Raw genomic sequence first — 19,897 nt, 5'->3', positions numbered from 1 at the left:
ATTCTGGAGGGAAAAAATTCCCTGTATACATTATACACAATATATTAAGAAGAACACAACAATTACTGTGCTCTTGTGTTAGCTATATTGGGCTAACTATATTAGTTAGTTTTAATTGCTGAAAAAACTTAGACAAAAAAAAAGAGGAAGTGCTGAACATACTTAAATAATGCTTTAGTAAATGAAATAGTTTAGTATAGCTGAAATATCATGCTTAAAAATTGTATAGATTACGCTTTAAGTGGTCATCATTTTTTAAAAGACAAAAATAAGAAACAAAATTCCCTTTATTTTCTTGGTTCAGAAAAAATTATCTGCATTTTCCCTGCTATTTTAAGTGATTTTTTAAACTACCTGTATTTCCCAGGTTTAACCCATGGAGTGACAATCGTGATAAAGCAAAAATAAGCAGGGTTTAAAAAATGGTGGTAAGATGCATATTTTTTTTTGGAATTTTAAGTAGGAATAGGTTTCTTTCCTTTTTAAATTAAGAAAATGGTGGGTCTGGTTTTGAAAAAACATTTTAAGACATAAATGCAGGGGCTCAACTCAAAAATCCTGAAAATTTCTTGAGTGCAATCATTAATAATCGAAGTATTAATCAAATTTAAATCATTGATATCTTCACAACATGAAATTTTAAGTATATGATATGCAGCATAATTTAAATTAAGAATCACATATAAGTTTACTTTTATCTCTAATCACATTTATTATTCAACAAGAAAAAATATTTGAAAATGAAAGAGTATAAATTCTAGTTCTAATATTTTTAAATAAAATATACAATAATTTTTATACATAAATGCGATCAATGATTTCTTGAAACCTCTGGAATTTGGATTTCTGAATTGAGGTCCGCTTTGCAGAGGGGATACATAATGGTTTATTCATAAAAGATTCACCGGGGAATGAAAAAATATCCGTAATGAGAGGTGTTCGTTTTGCAAGAGTATTCATCACATGGGGTTTCACTGTACTGCAAATCTTATATTGAATTAATTTCAAATTAAAATACTTTTCAATCCTACTCTTAAAAAATATGAAACACAGAAAACATGAATTTTTCCTTAAAAAAAGTTTTAAAAAAAGATGTGAAAAACTTTTTTAACTTTCTGGCACTATATTAAATTTAATTTGTTTAAATATAAATTATTGTTATAGTATTTATTTCTAAAAAATTTTATTGGTCATTATTAGTTTCTTTTATTTTCGGCAGTAAACTACGTAAAATTATAATTATCAGGTGTTACTATACAGTTCTATTGTTTTTATTAGGATGAAACCAGTTTGCATTTATTTAAGCTCCTGTATCAATTGGTTCAAAATTGTAATGCAATACGTTAAAAATAAATACAAATAGGAAGTATATTAAAAATCTCCTGAATATAAACACATTACAAGGATGTTTAACTATAAAAGTATTGCCTATAAACTCGTGCAAAACATGTAATTAATTTGACCTAATTATTATAATATACTACAGTATAACGTCTCATATCCGGACGTCCCTTTTCCGGAAGGATCGATTTCCCGGACACTTTTTAACAATCAAAATAAACAAACATCTCTTCATCTCCCCCTTTCTTTAAAAAAAAAAAAAAGGGTCTTTTGACAAGTTTTCTCTTCTAGCTTGCATTGAACCCCTGATTTATGCATTGAACCCATAAATCACAAAGGGGAAGAAGAGAAGATCTACCAAGATCATTGAGTGACCATTAGCGACGCTCCTACTCTGTATCGCAGGAAAAGAGGGAGATTTGTTTTCAAAAGACCGCAACTGTGTCCCCTCCCGTCTCTTTTCTTATGCAGCTGGCTAGTAAAAGAGGCATTTCCTGGAACCTTTTTATTGAAAGAAAAGGGTAAATGCTGCAAGCATTAACGTGGAGGGGGAGTCAAAATGGAACATTTGAATAGGTCTAAAAGGATACACGTCCTTGAGAAATATTCATTCTTCTCCTGACCATGTAATATTTAGGAGGCGGGGAAAAAAGGGGGTAACATTCTTTCCTTAGCAGATTCTTTCAGTCTCACAAGAAAAAATAAAGAGAACCCCATCATCGTGCCCGCCTTTATGCTTGATTGATAGCCAATGATTGAAGAGAAAACAATAATTTGTCACTTCCCCACCCTCAACTTGAATGATCTCCTCTCTACACTTATTTTCCTTCACAAATAAGGAGGAAATGAATTTTTCTCCTCCACCTACCCACCTTAATGAATGACGGGAATTTCCCTTTCTTGCTTGAATCATTCTAGTTAAAAATGGCGGATTATTACTTTCACAACTGTCAATTTTTTTTTTCGTTATCTATATTTTAAGCAATAATTTTTTTTCCTAATATTTCATATTTGATTGATTGGATAATCTAATACTAGAACATTATTCCCCTTAAAAATAATGTTTATTTATTTTTGCTTCTTAGATTTAGATAATTTTAAGCTTTGTTCCAGAATGAAGTGAATTTCCCCTTCCTGCTTGAATCGTTCTAGTTCAAAATGGCGGATTAATATTTTCATAACTGTCAAATTTTTTCATTTTCTATATTTTTAGCAATAATATTTTTTTTTCTAATACATATTTTATGTTTGATTGATTAGATATTCTAATACTAAAACAATATTCCCCTTAAAAATAATGTTTATTTATGTTTTGCTTCTTAGACTCAGATTGTTTATTAGATCATTTTAAGCTTTGTTTACCTTGGGGGTCAATTCTACGGAAAAATGTATTATACGGACTTCTGGAAGTCCCACCGATTCCGGATACGCGACTTTACACTGTAATATAATGCTTGAAATAGTAAATATTCTATATTTATATAATATATTGCCAAATTTATCCAATTGTCAAATTTATATTATATATAGTCTAAATTGATACACTAAAGTAAACAAGTGCAAACTGGTTTCAGTCACGTAAATACAATAAAGCTGTATACAGGGTGTGTAGCCAAATTATTCAACAAAAAATAAGCACCTTTTAAGCACTTTCAAAGTACTCAAAAAATATTTTTAAGCACTTTAAAAAGTATAATCAGGCAGGGTAGGAAAGTTTTTCACAATTAACGGTTTTTTCTTGTTTCATGATTCGATTAAGATTTTACATTGAACCTTATAGTGCGTCTAATAATTTGGCCAGCTACTGTAAATAGAAAAAGCTCTGATAAAATAGAAACACTTGCACTATTGTTTTAGAAAAAAGGAATCTTTAAGTCTTAGCATACCTTTTGGAACATTTATATAGAAAGGAAAAATCATCTTACAAGGAAAAAGAATTACCTAATTACTGGTTTCTCCAATATTTCCATTTTAGTTCGCAGTTCATTCTTTCAATTCAATTGTACTCATAAAGTCCTCTTCATTGATTTCAGCTTCAGAATCACTCACATTCATTTCAGAATACATCAGGTTGATCTCTTTCTGCACTTTGGTTGCTTGCTTCAGAATCATTTTTATTTTGGATATCATGGGTTTGGGCAGAATGTTATTCTTCATGTCAAAGTAACTGTAAAAATAACCAAATTTTTAGTCTTCGTTATTACTCATGCTCAAATAACTGTTATAAAGGGAGACATACCCCTAATAACACCCCTTTTTTGACAAGGTATGTAGCTAAATCTTTCAACAAATAATAAACACCTTTAAAGTACGTTTTAAGCACTCAAAAAATATTTTTAAGCACTGTATACATTAACATGCAAAATAATTTTCAAAAACTTTACATGGTCATGATAAAATAAACCAATTTCTGACAAGGAACTCTTTTCGTGATTATATTAGCCATTATGAAATGATCGAGAGATTTTTTGGTGCGATATCAGAGGATGGAAAACGAAGCTTGAAATTAAGAATATCTTGCAAAATGCAGCAGAGTTGCACATGAGAATGCAAGAATCTCAACGAATCCAGTCCAGTTGGCACACATACAGACTCGCAAGCATTTCATCAAATGATTGGCACTTTCATACGTTTTAGATTGACATTACGCTGAATGAAGCGTGAAAAAATAGAATAGAACAATGTTAAAAGTATGCTATTGCATGACATGTGGCGAAAATTGACACAGTAAAGAAAAAAAGGGAAAAATCAAGCCTTTTTTAAGAAAACCCAGTAAAAAAACCACCTTTAAGGGCTTTTAAATAACGAAAATCAAAAATAAACACATTTAAGCACTTTTTAAAAATGCTACTGTTATTATGTGTAAAAGGGAGGCCATATACCTAATACCTCCCTCATTTCTTTGATATCTTCAACTCAAAAACAGGGGAAAAAATGATAATTCCCTGTCATTAGGTAATTTTTTAAATTCTCTGTATTTTCCAGTTTTTCCCTATGGAGTGGCAACCCTGAATGAGCATCCATTAACTCAAATGAGTGGTTGTGTACGTGCATTATAAACAGTAAATGGTTATTCTATTTGCATTATATCAATCTATGTCAACTATATATCAAATTGAATCAAGTAATTTTTTGAATAATTGACAAAATCTTAAAAACTCTCAACATTTTGAACAACAGTGTGCTCTTCAATAAAGAAAAGGAAAAAAAGAACATCAAAATATCTATTTTTAGAAAACATTTGATCATACGACTTTTACAGACTTCCAAAACTTGCTGATGAGCATTTTATTTTAGGAGTATTTCAATATGTCTGAGTAAGAAAATGGACATATCTTGAAATGAGTGTTTTAAAATACGGACATAGCTCAAAATGGGTTTAGTTAAGAAAATGAGAATAGCGCTCAAAATGAATGAACCATTTAAAGAAACGGTCACATCACTAAATGAGTGTTTAAGAATGTGGAAGCAGCTCAAAACCTATATTTAAGAAAAAATGGACATAGCACTTTTCAAGGTGTAAATGGTGACTGGTACATGTTAAATCTGTCGAGTCACAAAGTTCTCCATGTTCCCATAATAAATCATACCTCTGGGGGTACTGATCCAGGAGGTTTTTTTTCTCTTCTGGATTGGTGCAAAATTACAAGGCTATGGAGTTGCCCAAAATTGGGTCGGCTGTTCAATGACTGTTATAAATATAATAATAATTAAAAAACAATATAAAGAATGCATGAATTTACCACAGTAATACTTTTCTTAATGCAAAAGAAATACTTGTTTTAACTTTTTATTGAAAATAAGTATACAGGTCAACGAATTAACTTCGTAAAAGGAAAATGCAATGTTTAGAGGAAACAATTTATAGATTAGGAGGGACCAGCAACTTGCTGTACCTCCCTGGTGAGGGGAGAAAGTTACAGCAAGTTATTATCATATTTGCCACCAACATGACTAAATGTGTGGATGGCCCTTCGTTAATCTACCTGCTGTACAAGCGACTTTTCACTCAAAAAAGTTGTAAACCCCTATAATAAAGTAGCACTTATTTAGGATAAATTACTACTATTGATAACATCTCCTGAAATAAAATTTAAAAAATGACTATTTGGCAAATAGGGGTGCCTATGGGCTGAGAAGATTTATTTAATCTAGGTTTTAATCTAGCAAAACTAAGTTCTTAACGTATGAAACTCTTGTCAGGTTGGACTTTATGCTTCTGAAGCTTGGTCAGTGACAAAACTGGAAGAAGATTGTATCACAATATTCGAGAGAAAGATTTCACTGAGTATATTTGAATGAGAACAATAACTGGAGAAGAAGATTTAACTTTGAACTGCACAAGATTTATAAAAACCCGGTGTTATTAAATACATAAAAATAGATAGAATGAATTGGGATGATTCATATAATTCGAATGAGTGATGACAATACAATAAAAAAAGATATTGCTTTTTAGACCCTCTGCGACAAGAAAACGGGGAGTGCCATGGCAGAGATGGGTGGATTCGGTGGTGTCTGATATTCTTGCAATTTATGAAAAGAATTGTAGATCAAAGATAAATCGAAAGTTTTTATGGAGAAATCTTCTGAGGAAGGCATTGGCCCACATTGGGCTGTCTGGTCAACTATGACAATGATGATAAAAAACTGGAGAAATATGAGACATCAGAGAAAAAGCAATGTTTTATTCACGAGAGAAGCAACTAAACACTCAACTTTCCACATACCAGTTGATTAATCAATACAAGAACCTCAATTTGGTGTATTTGATTGATGACAGCAGATCTTCAGTTTAAAAGCTGCTGGAACTGTCATGACTACCTACAGTTGGATACAGTGATTTAACTTTCACTTAAACTTAAATTTCAACTTTAACTTTCAGCAAGGTTAACATTTTTTTATATTTAAAGCTTTATTTGACTAGTTCTTAGCGTTGCACTTTTCTGATCAAGGATAATTGAAAGCCCAATTCAAAAGTCCAGAAAATTTCCTGAGGAAAATCATTAATGACACATTTAAAAAAATATTGTCTTTATAATTTTAAATCATTGATATTTACACAACATGAAACTCTAAATAAATTATATGCAGCATATTTTAAATTAATAATTATGTATAAGTTTATTTTTATCTCTCATCACCTACGCCTTTTTGTCCACTTTGTAAATCTGGAGAGCAATTGGGCAGGGACCACCTGCTTCTATGTGGGGCCCTTCATGGACACACTAAGTCCTCAAGATATTGGGAAGCAAGAGAACTTTTAAAGCAATGACTTTGGTCTTCTTTCTTTGTTATCCTACGTACATTTGTATTAGTTATTTATTTCATCTCTCTACTTATGCCTTTTGCCTTGCCATTGGAAATAAAAATAAATAAATAAATCTCTTATCACATTTATTATTCTATCAGAAAAAATATTTACAAATGAAAGAGATGCCAAGTATAAATTCCAGTTCTAATGATTTTAAATAAAATATACAATTTTTATCTCTGCATGATAGAAATTCAGATCTGCTAAAATTATTTCTTTAGAATTGCATAAATTATTACTTTAAAAAAAAAAAAAAAAAAAAGGATAAAAATCTGATTTTATTAGCAAATTTTAATAATTTGATTTAAATTATTTAATGCTCTATTTTTCTTCCAACTAAAACAGTTGCTTCATTTATTTATACAATTTCAATTGATATATATTTTCCATTAATTAGAACAATTAGCAACTGAACTCTAAATGTTGCCAACAGATCTGAATATTTTTTTATTTTATAAGCGTTGTTGAACAGCGGATTCAATTCTGGGTTTACGACAACAAATCCTCAACTCCGTATCCTCATAATTTTGATCCAAAACCAGAAGACAAGGGAGTTCCTGGATCAGTACCCCCAGAGGTATTGATCTGTTATGGAAAAATAGAAAACTTTGTGATCCGACAGATTTAAAGTGCGTCAGTAACCATTTACTACACCAGGAGTCTTGGGCCTGCGGGGATCGAACCCACGATCTCTCCGACATGTGCCCATTGCCCTACCAACCACGCTGTCAAAGCCTGGTTAGTAGGGCAACCAGGTCGGGAGTATTGTGCAAAGTCATTTGAACTGATAAAATATTTGTTTTTACAAAAGCAATGTCAGATCATTAACAAAAATAAACTATAAAAATATGCTTTAAAAAAGACATACAGCTGCAATCGAGGTTTTAAAATGTCTTCCGTATATTGGATATCTTCCTCGCCACCCCAAGGTCGTTGCAAATGCAATAAAAAGAATCTGCAAAATTAAAATGCATTTTAATTAAAAACATAAAACCTTATTCAATTTATTTGATGAAAATTATTATTAGATTTTGTATGGAATAAACTTATTGTTACAATAAACTGATACCAATAAAAAGGTTAATTTTTACAGGGATGTTAAAAAAAAAATAATAAATAAATAAATAAAAAAAAAACAGATTTTTTACAGAAAAGACTCAGCTTACTAAGTTTTTTCAGGGTTTAATTGGTATTTTTTAAAGTGAATTGTCTGTTTTTTTAATTTTATTATTTATTTCCTTAGAGTAAGTCTTGCCACATTAATAAATACCATTAATTAATTAATAATTAAGTTATGAGAATTATCAACTGTTAAACTTGGCAAGAAAAATGGTTCGTCAATCTACAGCCTCTGTAATGCAACTACGGATTTAAAATGTTGCATGCTAAAAGAAGTATTTTTATCTGTGAACTTAGCACAATTTTTGCTTCTAAATTCCAGTTTTTGAAAGTTATTATTCATTTAAGTGCTTTTTCATGAACTTTTCCAGTCTCTTAGCTTTAAATATTGACTATTTATCCATTGTAATAGAAAATTAATTTTTATATTGTGGTATCTTAATCTTAACCTGTGGTATCTTAATTTAATTGTATCTTAAGTTCGTACTTAAGTAATTGTCAAGCAAAAGTAGGGAGGAAAAAAAAGGACAGAGAGAAAATACATGTTGCCAAACATAAATCATAAAATTTATACTGAAACTGATAACAATAAAAAAACTTAATAAAGAACAATAGAACTCGCTCTCTATATGACGTGACTCGCCAACAAATAAAATTACATATCTTGTGTTTTTTCTTAATGAGCCATGTTTCATAATGTGTTTCCCTTAGGCTAAATGTGTTCTTTACTACGCAGGGTGCGTAGCCAGATTTTTCAACAAAAAAAAGTACCTTTTAAGTACTTCTTGCACTCAAAAAAATAACTTTAAGCACTTTCAAAAAATAAAATCATAACTAGGATCTGTGCAATAATAAAAAAAAATTTCTATCGTTTAAAGTTCTTGATTTATAAACATAAAATAAATAAAATTCAAAAACATTCTCAAAACCTTTACATAATCATGATAAATTAACTAGTTTCTGATAAATATTGCATCGAAAATTATGAAAATCATGCATTTTTTGTTATTTAGAATGATAATTGATACGACAAAGAAAAAATCTTTTTTCAAAAGATAGAAAAATTAAGCACTTTTTAAAAATCCCGAATATGTAAAGCACCTTTAAAAATGTAAACCAAAAATAAGCACCTTTAAGCACTTTTTAAAAAAGTTACCTATCCTGCTACAGATGATTTTTTTCCAAATCATTGGTAATCGTCTATATCATAATGATCAACATGATAACAAAATGTTCTTACTTAAATCTACAATAGTTATACATTTTAAAAACAAGATATTCTGCATGTTTGTGGAAAATACAGAAATTTAAGGTTTAAAAAAAAAAATCATGGTGTATAGCCAGATTTTTCGACAAAAAATAAGCACCTTTTACGCACTCAAAAAAGATTTTTATTCACTTTTCAAAAAAAAAAAATCATAATCAGGATCAGTAATAAAAAAAATTTTTATGGCTTAAAGTTATGAACATAAAATTAATAAAATTCAAAAAAAAAATTCAAAAACTTTACATAATCATGGTAAAATAACTAGTTTCTGATAAATATTGCAGAGAAAATTGCGAAAATCATGTATTTTTTGTAATTTAAAATGACACTCAATATGGCAAGAATAAATCTCTTTTAAAAAGATAGAAAAATAAGCACTTTTTACAAAACCCGAATAAAAAAAGAGACATAAATAACATTTAAAATAACATAAATAACATTTAAAATAACATAAATAACATTTAAAATAACATAAATAACATTTAAAATAACATAAATAACATTTAAAATAACATAAATAACATTTAACATAAATAACATTTAAAATAACATAAATAACATTTAACATAAATAACATTTAAAAGACATAAATAAAAATATGCACCATCAAACTTATTTAAATATAAAAGAATTAAAAAATGAGAAAATAACATTATTAAAAAGTTTTATAACTTCAAAGACTACAAACTTTATATAAAATATAGTAAACTTGCTCTTCAATTGACAGGGTGCGTAGCCAAATCTTTGAATCAAAAATAAGCACTTTTTAAAAACTTTTCAAGCACTTTACAAAGATTCTCAAGCACTCAAAAAATTCACATTCAATCAATGATATTATTGAAACAGTTTTAGCGTTAAAAAAAAACCCAAAAAGAAACGGGCGTAAATCGAAACAATCAGTACTTTCCCACATCACCGAGTGAATTCAACTTGACCCTGAACTCAGAACAAAAGTAACCTTACCCCCTACGTCAAAAAAAGTGCTAGAAGTAAAATGAAATAAACAAGAACAAAATTAAAAATAAATTAAAAAGAAAAACATTTCATAAGGATCTGATATTCTCTATCCGAATTGGAGCACTCGGGTTTCGGTTTCAAGTGTGCGCTCACGCGCAAGCAGGGTTCCCACTCTATGATGAGATTAAAATTCAAGGGCTTTCCAGGACTTTTTAAGGACCTCAACAAAATTTTTCAAGGACCTTAATCTAAGACCAATTTTAAAAATTATTCTCTTCTATTTTACTAGAAGCAACAATGCTTGTTGGGGCAATAATTAATTTCAAATATAATACCTAAATGCTTTGCCTATATAGAGAGAAGAGAGTATATGTATTATGGAATAAAATTTATATTTTTTTAAAAACAACCCTACTGGTTTTACAGATTAATTCACAAAATCATTTTCAGCACAATCTATCACTAATGGTAATGAGGTGTTAATGGTGAAATCCTTTAATCCTGTGTATTTCCATGTGAAGGCTGCATGAAAGACAGAGCTAAATCTTAGGTATTCCATAACCCCCTCCTCTCCTCGATTAAACATCGTTTCTGAAATTATTCATCCATAATTTACACAACCTTCTCTAAATGTTATGCAGCAACAATTCTTTCTGAAAATAAAAATTAGAAGGAACATATCCCATTTTCACCATGTTTAAAAGCATTATTCGTTATGTGTAATCCACAACTGCCAATGAATATGACCTGGTGGGAATATTTCTCTTTTAATTCACACTGAAGCTTCTAATAGAATTTCCAATTGACATAGGGTTCATCCATGGATAATTGAAGTATTTTAGAGAGTTTTTAACCATCATCCATGCATTTGTAAAAAGAGGACAAAATATTTTCTGCAGTTCCATGACCCATAAATTGGGAGGTAAGATACTTAGTGCAAACTTTATTATCAATTCCTTACCATAATGTCCATCTGCTTAGATTGTAGAGACTGATTTAACGTCTCATCAAAGAGTACAGTGTAGCAATCAACATTCTTCAGCTCATTTATAAGAATCCCTTTGAAGTATAGTGCCAATCCAAAGGAGCCCAAATAGGCTCACTTTGTGGCACTACAAAAAAATTGTCTCGCTATACAGCTATCAGCAAACATTTTGGAGAACAATTTACTAATCCCTTCACAGGAGTTACATGAATAATTACTAGTGATGCACTTCAGACTCCAGAGAATTTCAGCATCAAGCACATTCCTTTTGACCAGATAAGAAGACAATGTTACCTCGGCCACTAAAGTTTCTGCTTCACATGGGGCACACGATGTTGAAGGAGTATTTACACCAGATGAATTAGATGTTGATGTCTTTGGAAAAAGAGAACTCAGGGCATGAGACTGCTTTTTTGTTTTACCTTTCTTTGATGTGTGATTTCAGAGAAGATTCTTCCATTTTCGCGATATCGATCTCCTTCATGCATAATCGACACTTGGCTCTGAACTTCTTTTCGGGCATCGATAAAATCCATTCTTAATAAGCTTGATTATCCATCCATTGGGGATTAAAATAGCACTTCCCAGGCATAACTAGTCTAAACTACATAACACAAATACAAAGCCGTGCCTTTGCGAATACGCTTTACAATAAAGTTTTGAAATGACGCAAACGTAAGGACAAGTGCGGATGGTAAAAAGGCAAATTTATTGCAAATTACAAGGTACATATTGTTACGAAATTCGAGAGTATTCCAGTTTCGATAAGAAAAAAGAAGATCTAAGCATATGCGACAGAAGATGAAGCGGAGTCTCGCCCCGAACGCATTGATTGTTTGCTGTGCTCCGCGCGCTTGACAGACACCAAGACGCTAGGCCCGGTTAGAAACGGTGGCGGTAAAAACCACGTGAGAGAGCTCGGGAACAAAACAGAAAGAACGAGAAATATCCGCGGGTGTTTTATAAAAAGGGCCTCCGGCAGTATTGGACAAATTCAAGGACCTACCAAGTTTTTCAAGGACCTAAGACGTTTTTCAAGCACTTTCAAGGACCTAAATTTAGCAAAAAAAATCAAGGACTTTCAAGGACTCTCAAGGACCGTGGGAACCCTGCGCGCAAGTCATAATGTGGGTACGGCATGAAGTCCGTGTGAATGATTACGTACCAAACTCCCATTTTTCGTGAAATGCATGGGATCCACCAGATATCACTGAAGGGAAAAAAATTATTCGGAAAAAAAGCACTTTTTAAAAACGCCAGCTGAAAAAAGCACCTTTAAAAGCTTTTAATAACCAAATCCCCAAAAAAGCACCTTTAAGTACTTTTTACAAACGCTACACACCCTGATTGATGCTTAAAAAAATTAAACAAAATGTAGAGAAATGAGAAGAAAAAAAAAGAACTTCCCCAAAAGAAAATAGTAAAATAGAAAAAAAAAGAAGCTAAAGTGATTCATGATATTAAGCAGAGGATAAATATTAAACAGTTTATTGATATGTGCAGTTATTAAGTTCTATTTATGGTGAACTAACTATACTAACTTCCAAAAAATTTCTAAAAATCAAAATAGTTATAATGGCAATCAAAGTTTTTGATTACTACTTATTAAACACTTATATAAGTACAGGTACTTAGTGCAGGTCAACAAGATAATCCCAAAGTATCAAAAAAAGTTAATATACAGTCTAGCCATCACAATTCCTGCATACTCGTGCTTTGGCTGGTTAAGAGGAGATATGATTTGCACTTTTGCGGATTGACGGAGTAACATTATCTCTTTGATTCTCTCTCAGTCAAAATAGTTTTACTCCTGTTTCCACAGCAGCAGACGATTTCAGTTGCATAGAATTCTTGTGATGGCAAGACAGTTTTTTTTTTGTAGATATAGTTACCAAACATGCTCAATAGCAAGTGCTGTTTTAAGATACACTTCATCGCCCTCTTCACTGATTACAAACAACTCAACTAATGGTAAAGCAACACTAGAACATTTTTTAACTTCGTGCTGAATCCACTGTATCTGGTTGAGGTCAGCTCCGATTACTGATTTCACCAGCCTCTAACTATTCCCACATTCACAACCTAAACATAAATTAACAATCGTTTAACTATTTATTTTAACCAACATAATAAATATGAAATGAACCAAATAAACTTCAAAAAATCTTTAATTTCTTCAAAACTATTAATACCGGTTGGAAAAAATACAATTTTTTCTAAGTTAAATACAACTGTACAACTTTTTTATTTTTAAAAAAAGAAAATGCAGTGATTAAAATAACCCACTTTGTAATTTTCTATGCAATTTTAATATTTGTATTCATAAATTGATTTTCGAATAATAGAAAAAGGTTGTTATTAAAATTTTGATAATGATCAATCCTCTGAATTTTTATGACAGAATACAAATGTCGAGTAAAAAAGAGTTTCTCAAATAAATTGTTACCGAACAAATAGTCTACTCAAATCTGAAATTTGCATATTGTGAGGACATTGTACTAATTAAAAATTAAATGGAAATGTCTATCAGATTGATAAAAAAACAATATGGATCTACAACAGAATTAATTGAACAATTGAAAAATTATTCAAATTTAAAACTCACTTTCACAATTTCAAAATCATTGATAGTAAATGTGATATCATTTATAAATAGACCACACTATTAATTACTAATAATAAATAAAATTACACAAATCTCCTAATAAAATTAAGATATTTGCAAAAAAATCAAAATCATACAGGGTTCACAATAAAAAGGAATAAAAGAAAACTTTTCAAGACATTTTATAAGATTTTTAGATTACAACAGCAAGAACTGAATAGAAATGTGTCAAAAATATGAATATTTCTATAGCCTGACTATCTTTAAGATAAAAAATGCAGGTATTTTTTTAATAAAAAATAAACACTTTCTAACTCTTGATAGCACTATTTTACCCAAATGCAATGTTAACTCTGGTCATTTTAACCATAGCTGTTTAGAGTTAAAGACCTTGAAAACAGTATTATAAACTTATACTTTATAATAGAAATGAGCTCTTATACTTTCAGTTCCCAGTACCACCGGTTTCCACAGAAGTGCTCATAGTTTTAATGCCTATTGCAGAAAAAGAGGCATGCTTTACAATCTAAAACTGTTTACTTTTACCAAAAAAAACAAAAACAAAAACATCATAATAATAAAAAAAAATTGCAAGTTGCAATCAGAGTTGTCTTCATCTGAAATAATTTATAAATTCAAAAGATGAAGGAAAATAATAGCTTAAATTCACTCTCAGACATATTTACAAAAAAAAAAAAAAAAAAAAATTCTCACACACAGAAACAAAAACAGAAGTCAAATAATAGCAAAAAAGTGTGAACTACTTGAAAGAAACACAATCAATATAACTGCAGAACCATGATCTACTTTCTATTCTTGTCTGAAAACACTCTCAGACAGGGTTGGGGTTTCGGACAGGGGATTTGAGTTTTTTGTCTTAAAGTGTCCAAAACCTTGAACATTTATAAAAATTCAATATGTGTCACCATTGTGCACATAATAATTACATATATCAATAAATATTCTATACTTTTTATACAATTTGCTTTAACTTATTGAAGAAAAAATGCATTTTTTGTTGCTTTAACTTATTGGAAGAAAAATAATATAATATGAAAAGATTTATAACTTTTGAAGCTCCACAATTCACTGAATACCTTATCTCTTAAACATGCTTTTAATACTGATAAATTATGCCTTTGCATAAGGATAATAAATGCAATATAAAATATAATAATAAACTTTTTTAATAAAAACAAAAAGTCTTCATTTTGTTTCAGGTTCAAAAAGTAAAACTTCATTTTTCACAATTTTTTTTTAAAATTGTGACATAATTTGAGGGAATTGGAAAAGGACATTTTAAACCATGGACATGTTACATTCTGTCCTAAATCTTTTCAACTCTGCTCTCAAGGTCATTCTATTGCACTCCAAAGCAGTGTCAGTAGTTTTACTGATAGTGACACTTTGCATACTACAGAAAGGCTTATATGTACACCCGAGGCAGTTAGCAAAGCTTTTATATATGCCTGCAGCAGGCAAAGGGTCAAAATATTCAATACAATGAAATGTGCTACCCGGAAAATTTATGTCTACTATAAAAATTCGTATTTTAAAACAAAAAAGACAATACAAATATTACTTCCATTATGAAATCTAGCTCTGAATCAACAAAACAATGAAATGCTACCAGGAAAATTTATATTTACAATAAAAACTCTTATTTTACAGTAAAAAAGCCAATACAAGTAATACTTCCACTATGAAATTTAGCTCTGAATAATCAAAATGCTACCAGGAAGATTTATATCGACAATAAAAAATTCATATTTTACAATAAAAAAGTCAATACAAGTATTACTTCCACTATGAAATCTAACTCTGAATCAACAATAGAAGATTTTCCAGTTGACCTCCAGACAGTTTTCCATCCGATTGGCTCCACTATGTGAGTGAGGTATTAAACAAGAGCATATTCTGCTGCTGATGAACAGCAATCCAGTAATATTTCGTCCTCGAAAACTGAAAGAACTTCATTTAAACTAGAGGACTCAAAGTTAATTCCATATATATTAGGACAGCACAGTAGAGAAAATAACGATTTTGATGATTCTTTATCCATAGTAGATTGACAGACCTAAAATGTTAAAATAAAATTCTTAATTTCTTTTTAAATATTTCACTTCTTTATAAACATTCCACTTTCCTACATTTATATACATTTGTAAAGAAATAGCTATGTATTTAAGATAGGGGTGCACAACCTGCGGCCCGCAGGCCATATGCGGCCCTCCGACCACTGAGGTGCTGCCCGCAAGAGTTTCTGAACTCAATAAAAAATAAACAAAAATTTCAAATATAAAAAATTTCTTAAATTTTTTTTTTGTGCACTTTTGAGTCATCACGTTGTGAAGCTCTAAATTTTTATTGATTCTATAGTAAATGTATGTTCACCACGCTTTCTTTAAGTCGATTTTATCATATATCAAAATGATTTTTTAAGCACTTATTTCCGCTTTTCAACATAATTTCGAAAATCCTAAATTTTTCTAACGATATTATTACAACACGCGAGTTTCAGATCGCCCATTTAAATAATCACTTTTTGGCGCACTTTTGGCAGATCTTTCTTTTTTTCAACCATTTTCCTTGGGCAATAATTGCTATGCATTCCCACATAGATTTGAAATTTTCGATAATTTTATTAGGTAATAGATAATCGCTCATTTGACACGCTTTATTCGTGCTGAGTTCCATTAATTTAAGTGATTTTATTTTTATATGTTATACCTTTCCACGTTATTATTATTAACTGCAATGTTATTACGAGAGGCGAATTTCTATTCGCGCATGCAAATAAACACTTTTTGATGCGGTATTTCGGTTATGAATGGTATTTGGTACAATATTTCAGACTAGCGACGAATGTCATTTGTTCGAATGTGGTAACGAATTGTGATTTGGTCTAGTACTAAATGTTCGGCAAAAAAAAAAATCTGCCGAATACCGTATATTTGGGGCCAAATAAAATTCTTCAGCAGAGCATAGCAACACTGAAACCAAAAGTTCAATGCTAAGAATAATATTTTCTGGAAAAAACGTGTTCATAAAACAACGCTAAAAAATAAGGCCTATTAGAAGCGCTTTGGAAAATGCATCTCTATAAGAACTAAAGATTATATACAAAAGTGAAACAGAGAAAATAAAAATTTATCTTAATTTTCGAATAGAAATTTTAAAGCTGAACATCTCAGTTTTTCAAATACCAGAACAGGTCAAGAATGTGTCTAACAGAAATGTTCTAAAAATTGCTGCATTATAATAAAAATGTCTGTAAAAAGAGAAGTTTTTTTTTAAAAGAAAAAAAAACTAAACAAAAACAAAAGACTTTCTTAATTTTTTTAATGAAAATCTAAATTCAGCATATCGAATTTAAATTTTTCACATTGCCATATGTATAGAAGAAAGGAATTGCTACAAAATGAAGCTTATTAGTATAACGTTCATTGGGAAAAATGCTGGGTCATAATAAAAATGTCTATATAGAGAAGAGTTAATTAAAAATAAAAGCAGAAAAAAAAATTGTTCTGAGTTCCTAAAACAAAACTAAAACACTGAAAATCTCAGTTTTCTATGTTCTCGGTTATCTATATTACGGTACAGAGAAAAAAGTGACAATTAATCAATAGTATGGGACGTTCCGTTAAAATGATGAGTTGTAATAAAAACAACAAAAAAATTCCTTCTCAAATCTTAGAACTAAAAGTATCGAAAAAATCAAGAAATTGACTTGTTTGAATATAATTCTTTTTTTTTAAAAAAAAGCAGAAGTGCAAAATAGTCAAAACAGAAATGCAAAGAAGTCAGTGTACGTTTACTATATAAAAAAAACCTAATAATCATTAAAAAGAAATAATAAAGTACATTTTGAATTTATATTACTAAATACTATATATAATATTATTTTCTACTTTCCTCCTGTGAGCATTGCAGTCTTTTTAATAATAATTTATTTTTAAATGAATAATTTTTGCATTGTGTGATATGATTTTTTAAAAAAAAATACATTTCTTTTCTTCTTCAAATGTTTATTTAATTATTTTAATAAATCTATTTTTTATGATATAAAAATGGAAATTATTTTTAAAAAATTATTAGTTTTTTCATTTTTGACCCAGATGTAATAATTGAACACTTTAATTTTCTACAAATATTTTACTAAGTTTATTGATAAAAAAAATTAGAACACATATTACAACATTTGTCGTCTACATGTCTAAATATATATGCGGCCCTTTCTTAGTCAACCTGCTGTACAGGTGGCCCTTCAATCAAAAAGGTTCTGCACCCCTAATTTAAGAGTTGTATCTTTCTTAAGACCACGCTTAAATAGGGTATATTTCCATGTCGTGATCTGTCGCTAAATGGTTTTAAAAACAATTTTTATCTCTTTTTTTTTTTAAAAGAAAGTGAAAGGTTTGCCAGTTACTTAAAATTTACAAGTTGGTTCCTCCTATGTTTTTCTTTTGAAAGTTTCTTGTGGGTTACCAAGACTGCAATTGTTCCATGACAGATTACGATACAAAAATCTTCCACCAAAAAGAAAATAAATTATGAATGGTATACTATAATACATAATTGGTAGTACCTAAAAATTAAATTCGTTGAAGTGAGTACATTTAAATCTATCGCGGGACAACAATACAAATAAAATAAAATAAATAAAGAAATTTAAGTAGAAGTATGTACCTTTCAGTAAGACAAGATATAGGTATTATTCTTAAGGACCATTCTTACTGCAATCAAATTGAATGAGCAATCGCATATCGACGCAATTTGCACATGCGCAAAAAACTCTTTCCACTGCGGGTAATTGAGCGGGACCCTACCAGAGGAAATAATGATAGGCTTTGTAGGGGGGGGACACAATATGACAATCAAATTTAATATGTATGTATATAACAGTGTGTTTATTAGCTTTAAAATGAGGAAATTCGAAGTCAATATTCTGTTTCAACACATAGCCCTATATCTTACCTTATTATTGACCCATAATATTTATATCGGATCACGTATAATACATGAACATTACCGGGTACTAGTGGACCCTACTAGAGGTAAATAATTATAAGCTTATTATGGGGTTGAAGTAAGCGAAGATAGATCCTAGGGTATTCAATGTGGCAATATAGTTCACGTATATGTGGCAATATAGTTCATGTATGTATATAGTGTGCTAATAAGCGTTAAAATGAGGAAATTCTAAGTCAATGACCCATAATATTTATATTGAACCACGTATTATATTACCGGATACTAGAGTACCCTAGCAGAGGAAAAATATATAGACCTCATAGGAGGTACACAATGTGGCGCCCTGTAGTTTACTATGCATGTATATCTAAAATAGTCTTCTGAAAAGCTTTAAAAAGAGGGAATTCGTCTTCTAATGAGCTTGAAAAATTCGAAGTCATTTTTCAATATTAACTAACGCAAGGCCCGATATCACACCTTAATATTGACCCATAATATTTAAAGGGAAGTAGGTTTGCTTGAAAGTTGATCCTTTTTCCCTCCATTTTAATTTATTTGATTTTTTATTCCATTATGCTTTCTTTCACAAAGAGGCACCATTGATTTTATACTTAGAACAACGTATTTCGTCTGTTAAACTATCGTGAAAATATAGTAAAAGGAGTTTAAAAAAATAATATAATATAAATAAACAAATTTTCCGGGATTTTTCAAGTTTTTAAGCATTATTGGAAATTTTCCGAATAAAAAAATTCTCTTTTATATATGGGATTCTATAATATATCGAAAAACACGTTAAATTAATAATATAATGTAAAATAAACAAAAGAAGAAAAATAAAAAAAAATTAAAAATTGACCACAGCTGGGGCTCGAACCCAAGCCCCCTCGCTCAATGCGAACATCACTAGCACATGGTCTTAGCCGTTGGACTACGATTGCAAGTGTCTTTTTTGGTGAAAAAACACATAATGGAATAAAAAATAAAATAAAATAAAATGACGGGAGAAAGGTTCAAATTTCAAGTCCGTCTAACTCCCTTTAATATTAAGTTATAATTTTCAAACTCGGACGGAAAGTTGGCCTCCCGAACTACCCTACAAAAGAAAATTTTTTATAGACCTATTAGGGGGGCTGCAAACGCCCCTTAAGTCTATTCTTAACTAACCGGGAAAGGGTACTTCAAGCTATGTAGTAGCACGATCCCCCATATAAACGTGGTCCAACGGCTAAGACCGCGTGCTAGTGACTTACGCTTTAAGCGAAGGGGTGCGGGTTCGAACCCCATCTGAGGATAATTTAAGAATTTTTTTCTTTTATTTTTTTTTACATTATA

General features: G+C 30.2%; 1 protein-coding gene across 6 annotated transcripts in view; it reads right to left on the bottom strand.

Annotated features, from left to right (window-relative positions):
* Nucleotides 1–18,261, bottom strand: part of LOC147808303 (uncharacterized) — a 36,382-nt gene extending 18,121 nt beyond the window's left edge. For 3 of the 6 annotated variants that reach the window (XM_087166487.1, XM_087166492.1, XM_087166491.1), the window contains exons 1-5: nucleotides 18,018–18,261; nucleotides 15,390–15,665; nucleotides 12,876–13,065; nucleotides 7,524–7,610; nucleotides 3,283–3,508 (exon numbers count right to left, since the gene is read on the bottom strand). The gene's annotated coding sequence lies outside the window, so the exon portion shown is untranslated. Of the gene's footprint in view, nucleotides 1–3,282; nucleotides 3,509–7,523; nucleotides 7,611–12,524; nucleotides 13,066–15,389; nucleotides 15,666–18,017 lie in introns of all 6 variants that reach the window. The other 3 variants (XM_087166489.1, XM_087166488.1, XM_087166490.1) reach the window with 3 other exon arrangements.
* Nucleotides 18,262–19,897: the final 1,636 nt, after the last annotated feature.

Source organism: Parasteatoda tepidariorum, chromosome 6 (assembly GCF_982258835.1).
Source record: "Parasteatoda tepidariorum strain Cologne lab strain chromosome 6, Ptep-v5.0, whole genome shotgun sequence".
NCBI lineage: Eukaryota > Metazoa > Arthropoda > Arachnida > Araneae > Theridiidae > Parasteatoda > Parasteatoda tepidariorum.
This window is presented reverse-complemented; position numbering and strand designations above follow the sequence as displayed.